This window comes from Aquarana catesbeiana, linkage group LG01 (genome assembly GCF_042186555.1).
Source record: "Aquarana catesbeiana isolate 2022-GZ linkage group LG01, ASM4218655v1, whole genome shotgun sequence".
NCBI classification, from domain to species: domain Eukaryota; kingdom Metazoa; phylum Chordata; class Amphibia; order Anura; family Ranidae; genus Aquarana; species Aquarana catesbeiana.
This window is the reverse complement of record NC_133324.1, coordinates 197,553,194-197,562,165: the sequence shown is the minus strand read 5'-3', so window position 1 is coordinate 197,562,165 and position 8,972 is coordinate 197,553,194. Positions and strand designations below refer to the sequence as shown.

General features: G+C 43.2%; 1 pseudogene; it reads left to right on the top strand.

The window, feature by feature from the left end:
- Positions 1 to 3,305: 3,305 nt before the first annotated feature.
- On the top strand, positions 3,306 to 7,333 carry LOC141138409 (heat shock cognate 71 kDa protein-like; annotated as a pseudogene).
- Positions 7,334 to 8,972: the final 1,639 nt, after the last annotated feature.

Genomic DNA, 8,972 nt, shown 5'->3' with positions numbered 1-8,972 from the left:
GTATTCTGACAGAATACACTGATGCAGCCAGCTGATCAAAAAAACATTTTCCAACCAGCTCATTTGACTAAAATTGATCTAAGAATAAACTTCTAGCAAACAGGCATGGCCATACGTTTGTCAAAATTCAGACAGTTCCTGCTAAACTGGCCAAATTTTGATCCATCTGTGGCCAGATTTACAGTCAGTAGGGTGTTTCCCCCTGTGCTGATGCCTCCCCTGTTAGTAGAAATCCTGTAAGCTCAAAAGAAGAGGCATCAGCACAAGGGACACATTCTACTCACTGTAAGTTATGTCTCTTGTGCTGTTTTTTTTTTTTTTTAATTTGGCTGCACTTATGCTTCAAATGGCCTTTTGTGGCAACAGGTAGTGCTCTGTATACAACAGAGTGAATTCATAAAGCAACTGTATGGCCATATCATTTTAAACAATACCCCAGCACATTTATAAAACACACTATGCTAAATAAGTGAAAGAACACAGACTGGGTCTATTTTCGTGTAACAAGCCAAGGGAACACATTAGAGGCTGTACACTCAACAACTGCAATCAAATAAAACATTTTTTGTTCTTTTTTCAGCTTTTATACTATGACATAATAACCTATTGGCTGTTAATGTTATGCATCAGTATAATCTCGTTTTCTGCTATCCCCATAACAATGTTTGGCAAGGCTTAAAACCATGTGGCAAACAGGTTTCTGAGCACTTGCTAGAAACAGCCCATGACAAATCTGAACAAGGTTTTGACAGGATGAGCAAAACAGATGCAATACAGAGAGGGCTAACAATGGCAACTTGTATATTTTTTTATTGTTTTCCTTTCCGTTCATAATCAATTATTCCTAAGTATGTGTAATCATGGGCTGCTGTCTTTGAATTTCAATTGTGACCTTAGGCATTGGTGAAATGTTTACACTGTTGGTGTAAAAGTGGTTGTTGTCCTGAGGATCTCAAGAAAATGATGTCAGCACTGTTAGGCAGGAAGTTTTAATACATTTTCCCTAAAATAACAGGGTGGGAAAACGGACACAGCTGTGTTCAACGACAGGAAACTAGGTGCCCCTAATGAATCTGTGGCCTTATAGTCATTTGTACCAGCAAAGATTGTTCACATAGTAAAATTTTAGTTTATGTTATGAATACAGATTTCTGATTATCACAGGATCCATGCAATGAAAATTTATAACCGAAATTTAGTAGATATTACAGAACTGATACAGATATACCCATGTCTCAGGGACTTTATCCCTCGAAGATTTGTGATGGTTTCAAGCTAGGGACAGTAATAAGTTGTAATATAGAGAATGAAAAAAAGAGAAGAAAACAAGCATTTAGTGGTACCTTCTTTCGTGGGACTGTGGCAACCACATGTTTTGCTCCACCCCTCACTTTCACCTCTTTACTAACCTTACAGGTGCGCTAGGTTTTCCTCAAGGATAGCACATGTGACCTGCTGGAATATTCCAAGTCTTGCACCCTGTGCTATAAAATGGTGCCTGTGTTTGGCTGCAGATAGCTTAGAATCCCCACTACCAAATAAGGAAGTGAACAGTTGATAAACTGTCATTTATTACAGCTTGAGTCATAGTGACTGTTTGTATTATCGGTCATTACGTTTGTTTGCATTCATTTATTTTATGGTTGGCATTTTTATTGTTGCGATCTTTGAAACCACTGGTAAAGGGCCATGGCAATTTAGCCTTATTGTTGTATTGTGTGTTTTTTTGTATATTATGGAATTCTTGGTCAGTGCAGTCTACAGTGCCATTAAATTTTTTTAGAACATACTACTATAGTTTAAAGAAGCATAAAAAAGGCAGCAAGCGGGTCAGCCTACTAGATTCTACCTATAGCAGAAGTGTATTTTCATGCAAAGAAAAATTAGCATTTCGCTGTATAAACATTCATATCAAATTAAAACCCAATTATTTCCTATGTGGCTGGTTTGAAATCTATGCACCAGTGGCAGCTGGTGCTCCATTTAGCGGTGCGGGTAAACAAATCCACCACCAACCCCCCCGCCCACCAGCCGGCTTGCCAGCCCACCTGCCAGCCGCTAGCCCACCAGCCCCACACTTACCCCATCCATGTCGCGGGTGGCTTCTCCTCCCAGCCAATCCGGTCACTTCTCCTCCTGGACAATCCAGTCTTAGGACCCACTCCTATCCTGATTGGCTGGGAAGAGAAACAGAAAGACAATAGCGAATGTTGATTCGCTAATGTCACAAGTGGGTGGGCTCGGGGGGCCCAACCTTTTTGAAGCCAATTAGAGCCTCAGGCTCTAATCATGTGCTTAAAAAAAGAAAAAACTTATAGAAATCTATGCATCCAGCGCCCCACATGGAGATTAGGGGCCGGCGCCTAGAGATTAGGGTGGCGGCGTTCCTGCGCCCCTTATGGACTATCCGCTGCTATGTACTGCGGTTTAAAGAGTAAAGAGAACAGGGAAACTATATGGGCCCATTCACATTTATGAGTGACTGACTGTTATGAATCTGCAGTAATGTTTCATGACCTGTCTGTCTGCTTACCTCTGGTCTGTGTACCAGCTTAGGGACCGTGCTCTCACACCTGCATGTTTAAGTAATCTTTAAGTAATCTTATCTCAACACGGCTCCACCCAAGCCTCTAACAGGAAACATTATTTAACACCATGCACTGCAAGCCAGCCTTGTCTGAGCAATAGTGTGTTTAGTCTCCCCTGTGTGTTTCTTGTTGTGTGCTCTACGTTTGATTCCCTGTACTGACTTTGGCTTGTTCTCCTGACTATCCCTGTCTGCTTTTAGCCCCGACTTTTGGCATGTTCTCCTGACTATCCCTGTCTGTTTGTTACCCCGACCCTTGGCTTGTCCTTCTAAATATTCCTTGTTGCCCTGCACTGCTGCTTCCTCCCCATCCACCAGAGCCTGCCGTGAGCGTGAGCTGGGAGACCCTGAGGCCTGCGACCAGGAGTCAGCTGCAGCAAAGTCCATCCTCACCATCAGAGGCTTTGGTGAAAACCTGCTGACTCTTAGACTCTGCGCCCTGGGGATTCTTATGCTCTAGCCCCCTGTTCAATCAGTGTCAGTTCTCAGGTGGAGCTGCTTTCCTGAACCACCCAGAGCTCCATCCACAGCACTCAGCCGAAGGGTCCACAAGCTTAGTAGTGCACTACTAACCCCCGCGATGTGCATCTGTCACCTGGTCTCAGGTGACCTGACACTGTCACCACGCATGCTGCAATGTACAAAGAACAGTGTGAGCTCATTTCCCAAGGACCAGCGGCTCGGAGACGGCGAGCAGCTTCTACACCTGGGCCACACTGCAGCGCGGCAATCATGTCTATGGGACCAGCAGTCGGCATTGACCTTGGCACAACCAACTTCTGTGTAGGTGTCTTTCAACACGGGAAGGTGGAAATCATTGCCAACGATCAGGGCAACTGAACCACGCCCAGTTATGTGGCTTTCACAGATACCAAAAGGTTGATTGGGGATGCCACCAAGAACCAGGTTGCTATGAACCCACCAAACACAGTTTTTGATGCCAAGCATCTAATTGGCCACAGGTTTGAAGACACAGTTGTACAGTCTAACATGAAGCACTGGCCCTTCAAAGTCATTGGTGATGGAGGAAGACCCAAACTCCACGTAGAGTACAAAGGAGAGGTCAGGTCTTTCTACCCAGAAGAAGCCTCTTCCATGGTTTTGACCAAGATGAAGGAAATTGCAGCATTCCAAACTTATCTTGGAAAGACTGTAACAAATGCAGTGATCACTGTACCTGCCTATTTTAATGACTCACAGCGTCATGCCACAAAGGATGCCGGCACCATCTCTGGGCTCAATGTACTACGTATCATCAATGAGCCAACTGCTGCAGCCATTGCATATGGTTTGGACAAAAAGGTTGGAGCAGAGAGGAACATGTTGATCTTTGATCTTGGTGGTGGAACCTTTGATGTCTCCATCCTGACCATTGAGGATGGTATCTTTGAGGTCAAATCAACAGCCGGTGACACTCATTTGGGTGGGGAAGACTTTGACAACAGAATGGTGAATCGCTTTGTAGCAGAATTCAAGAGGAAGCACAAGAAAGACATTGTGTACAAAAGATACGCTGCGCTAAGGTGAAAATGTCAATCTGGAGATGATTAATGCATATGAGGTATACTGAAAATACCACATAAGCGGCTTATCCAGCCACAGCAAGGCACAAAGGATATATGTATAAAAAAAAAAAAAAAAAAAAAAAAAGTTTTTTTTTTTTTTTTAAAGTGATTTTAAGGTTACATAGTTACATAGTTACATAGTAGGTGAGGTTGAAAAAAGACACAAGTCCATCAAGTCCAACCTATGTGTGTGATTATGTGTCAGTATTACATTACATATCCCTGTATATTGCGGTCATTCAGGTGATTATCTAATAGTTTCTTGACGCTATCAATGCTCCCCGCTGAGACCACCGCCTGTGGAAGGGAATTCCACATCCTTGCCGCTCTTACAGTAAAGAACCCTCTACGTAGTTTAAGGTTAAACCTCTTTTCTTCTAATTGTAATGAGTGGCCACGAGTCTTATTAAACTCTCTTCTGCGAAAAAGTTTTATCCCTATTGTGGGGTCACCAGTACAGTATTTGTAAATTGAAATCATATCCCCTCTCAAGCGTCTCTTCTCCAGAGAGAATAAGTTCAGTGCTCGCAACCTTTCCTCATAACTAAGATCCTCCAGACCCTTTATTAGCTTTGTTGCCCTTCTTTGTACTCGCTCCATTTCCAGTACGTCCCTCCTGAGGACTGGTGCCCAGAACTGGACAGCATAATCCAGGTGCGGGCGGACCAGAGTCTTGTAGAGCGGGAGAATTATCGTTTTATCTCTGCAGTTGATCCCCCTTTTAATGCAATGTGTAAATAATATGCTAGATGTATACCATTAGAATAAGAGTAGCGATGATTAAACTACTAACTGTATATATAATAAATGAAAAATTATTTATATAATCTGAAATTTACCGTGTAAAAAATATATATAAATAATATCACAGTGATAAGTGCAAAAAATACAACAAATTGCCAACTGCCACATAATAAGTGTGAATATTAAAGTCTAATTTATGAAAGAAATGCACATAAAGTCCATAAAAACAGTTCATAAAAAATCCAACATGCATGCATTAATCTTAGTGCTTAGTGCTCAGAATTCCATGCTCAAGTGCCATCCAGTGACCCCCCTGGGGACAGCCTCAGAGCGTGCGACTCAGCTGTGAGACTGAACCTAAACTGAATCTAAACACGCTTATGAGCCATCCCACGGCTCAGTGATGGAATCCAGATACACAGTATTCAGCAGCAGCTCCACATTTAGGAATAAAGGAAAAGAAAAATTGGATAGTGTGATATCCTTTATAAATGTTTATTGGAATAAAAGCTCCCTACATTAGGGTACTCACATTTGCAAGGTGCGTGAGTGCACCAATCTGATAACAGTCTCCAAAGTTTGCCTCAAAGTTTGCCTGTCAGGAGGGATAAGCTGTGCATCTCATCTCAGTGGAGTGAAAGGCTCTGTGCTCCATCCTGGCCCCTCCCCTACGCGTGTTCGACACAGGGTCACGTGTCTTCATCAGGGGAATCCCTGATGAAGGGATCATTAGGGGTGAGCGGCTGTCCCCGGGGGGGGTCACTGGATGGCACTTGCGCATGGAATTCTGAGCACTAAGCGCTAAGATTAATGCACGCACGTTGGATTTTTTATGAACTGTTTTTATGGACTTTATGTGCATTTCTTTCATAAATTAGACTTTAATAACCACGTATCACATCTTGGATTTGATATTCACACTTATTGTGTGGCACTTGGCAATTTGTTGTATTTTTTGCACTTATCACTGTGATATTATTTATATATATTTTTTACATGGTAAATTTAAGATTATATAAATAATTTTTCATTTATTATATATACAGTTAGTAGTTTAATCATCACTACTCTTATTCTAATGGTATACATCTAGCATATTATTTACACATTGCACCTTAAAATCACTTTTAAAAAAAAAAAAATTTTTTTTTTTAATACATATATCCTTTGTGCCTTGCTGTGGCTGGATAAGCCGCTTATGCGGTATTTTCAGTATACCTCATATGCATTAATGATCTCCAGAAAGACAATATTGATAACAAGAAAGCTGTTTGCCATCTCCGCATCACCTGCGAGCGTGCAAAGCGTACCATGTCCTCCAGCACCCAGGCTAACATTGAGATTGAATCTCTGTATGAAGGAATTGACTTCTACACCTCAATCACAAGAGCCCGATTTGAAGAACTCAACGCTGATCTCTTCAGAGGCACCCTGGATCCAGTGGAGAAGTCCCTTCATAATGACAAATCCCAAATCGACTTGATCGGAGGGTCCACACGTATTCCCAAAATCCAAAAACTGCTTCAGGACTTTTTCAATGGCAAGGAACTGAACAAGGGCATCAATCCAGATGAGGCTGTGGCCTATGGTGCAGCTGTTCAGGCTGCTATCCTGTCCGGAGACAAATCTGAAAATGTTGAGGACCTGCTTGATGTCACCCCTCTGTCTCTGGGTATCGAGACTGCTGGTGGAGTCATGACAACCCTGATCAAGCGTAACACAACCATTCCCACAAAGCAGACACAGACCTTCACAACCTACTCAGACAACCAGCCTGATGTCTTGATTCAGGTATATGAAGGTGAGAGAGCCATGACCAAGGACAACAACTTGCTGGGCAAGTTTGAATTGACTGGTATCCCACCAGCCCCACGAGGTGTTCCTCAAATTTAGGTGACATTTGACATTGATGTCAACGGTATCTTGAATGTGTCTGCAGTGGACAAGAGCACCAGCAAGGAAAACAAGATCACAATTACCAACGACAAAGGTCGTCTGAGCAAAGAGGATATCGAGCGCAAGGTGCATAAAGCCCAGAGGTACAAGGCTGAAGATGAGAAGCAGAGGGACAAGGTCTCTTTCAAAAACTCATTGGAGTATTATGCTTTCAACATGAAGGCAACTGTTGAGGATGAGAAGCTCCAGGGCAAGATCAGTGATGAGGACAAACAGAAGATACTGGACAAGTGCAACAAGGTCATCGCTTGGCTGGACAAAAACCAGACTGCTGAAAAAGATGAGTTTGAACACCAACAGAAGGAGCTGGAGAAAGTATGCAACCCCATCATTACAAAGCTGTACCAGAGTGCAGGTGGCATGCCAGGAGGAATGCCCAGAGGCTTCCCAGGTGCAGGCGGAGCTCCAAGTGGTGGTGACGGCTCCTCTGGACCAACCATTGAAGAGGTTGATTAAAATCTCAACTGGAACTGTATTCCGTCTTGTTCTGTTAAACTCTTAGGACACAAATTTGTATTGATGGCTGTTCCAAGTTTAAATTTCCCAAGGAAGCTGCTGTAAAGTTTTATTATGGGGGCATTAATACTTGAATCCACTCCATCTGCCTGAAATAAAGAAACACCATTGCACTTTACCTGTACTGTAACAAATGTTGGTCCAAGAAAACCAAAAAGAACAGTATGAATCTAGCTTAGTACCAGCTTTGGAAAAAATTTAACAAATGCATCCCACGGCAGATTTTAAAAATAAAAAGCAGTTCTGGTTGCTATACCCACACTAACTCCAGAGCTATCCTCTGCAGATTCACCTCCTCACAAATTCAGCACAGTATCATTCAACCTACTTCTTGTGAATCCTCATGCTGGACTTATAGGAGGATGCCATAGAGCATGGCCCTCTCTGCAATATTTAGGACCCTTCAACAACCAAAGGGAGAAGAGGGTAAAGAAGAACTGTGATGTCACTGGACTAAACTTAAGGCCCTTGGAGAAAAAAAAATGTGTATAAAGATATTTTTGTTTTTAAAAAGGGTTGGGATGCTACAGTGAAGGGGTGCAAACATAGTGAGGGAATGATGTCAATATTCTTAAGCTTGAGAACAATAGGTGCTCTAGCAACAAGCAGCTATAAACTGGAACCATCACAGAACAGTGTACATATTTGCCAGTACACCATGTATCTTCAGATAATGTCCAATCAGTTTTTATTGATGAATGATCACATCACAGTAAAGAAGTACTTCTTTGCTGTGATGTGATCATTCTTCAATAAAAACTGATTGGACATTATCTGAAGATCCCTGGCGTGCTGGCAAATATATTGGGGGATATTCTAAGGCAGAGTTGGTTTTTAAACTGTATGTAAAACCAAAAAAAAATGTTAGGGGGGCGTGGCTTGACGCGCGACGAGGATGGCCGCACACTAACAGAGCTCCGCAGCACACACAGCCGCTCGCAACCTAATACCCGACCCAGAGCCACCAGATGCCGGGTAAGAAGCTTCATTACACACCTAAATCCCGCCCGAGACGTGGATCGGTGCCCCATTCGGCTTCTACCATCCCGGATATCTTTAAAGCTAAACAGCCTGCCAGCGGCGGCAAAACGAGACCCAAGATGGCGCCGGCTCACAACGAAGAGGAGTACAGTGAAGACTTCCAGTCGGCTCCGGAGGACTCAGACAGGGGTAAGTCTCGGCCAGACCACCCCTTAACATACGCCGACATGTCTCTGATAGCTGCAGACATCAAAGCCACTTTTTCAGCTGCCATCACGGACCTAAAGTCTAGCATGCTGGTCATTAATGAGAAAATGTCGGCAGTGGAGGCCGCGGGAAGACACAGGGACAAGGCCATAGGCAGGCTTGAAAAGGCCTCACTGACGCAATCCCAGCACCTAATAAACATGAACAGACATATTGAAGACCTCGACAATAGAGGCAGAAGGTGCAATATCAGGGTGAGAGGGATTCCTGAATCGGTAGAACATGATCAAATAGCCCCAGCACTCCAGAGGGTGTTTAACAGTTTATTAGATAGACCTGAGGACTTGGAGATTGACTTTGTCAGAGCCCATAGAGCCCTTAGACCGAAAGGCCCAGACACAGCCCCACCAAGGGAT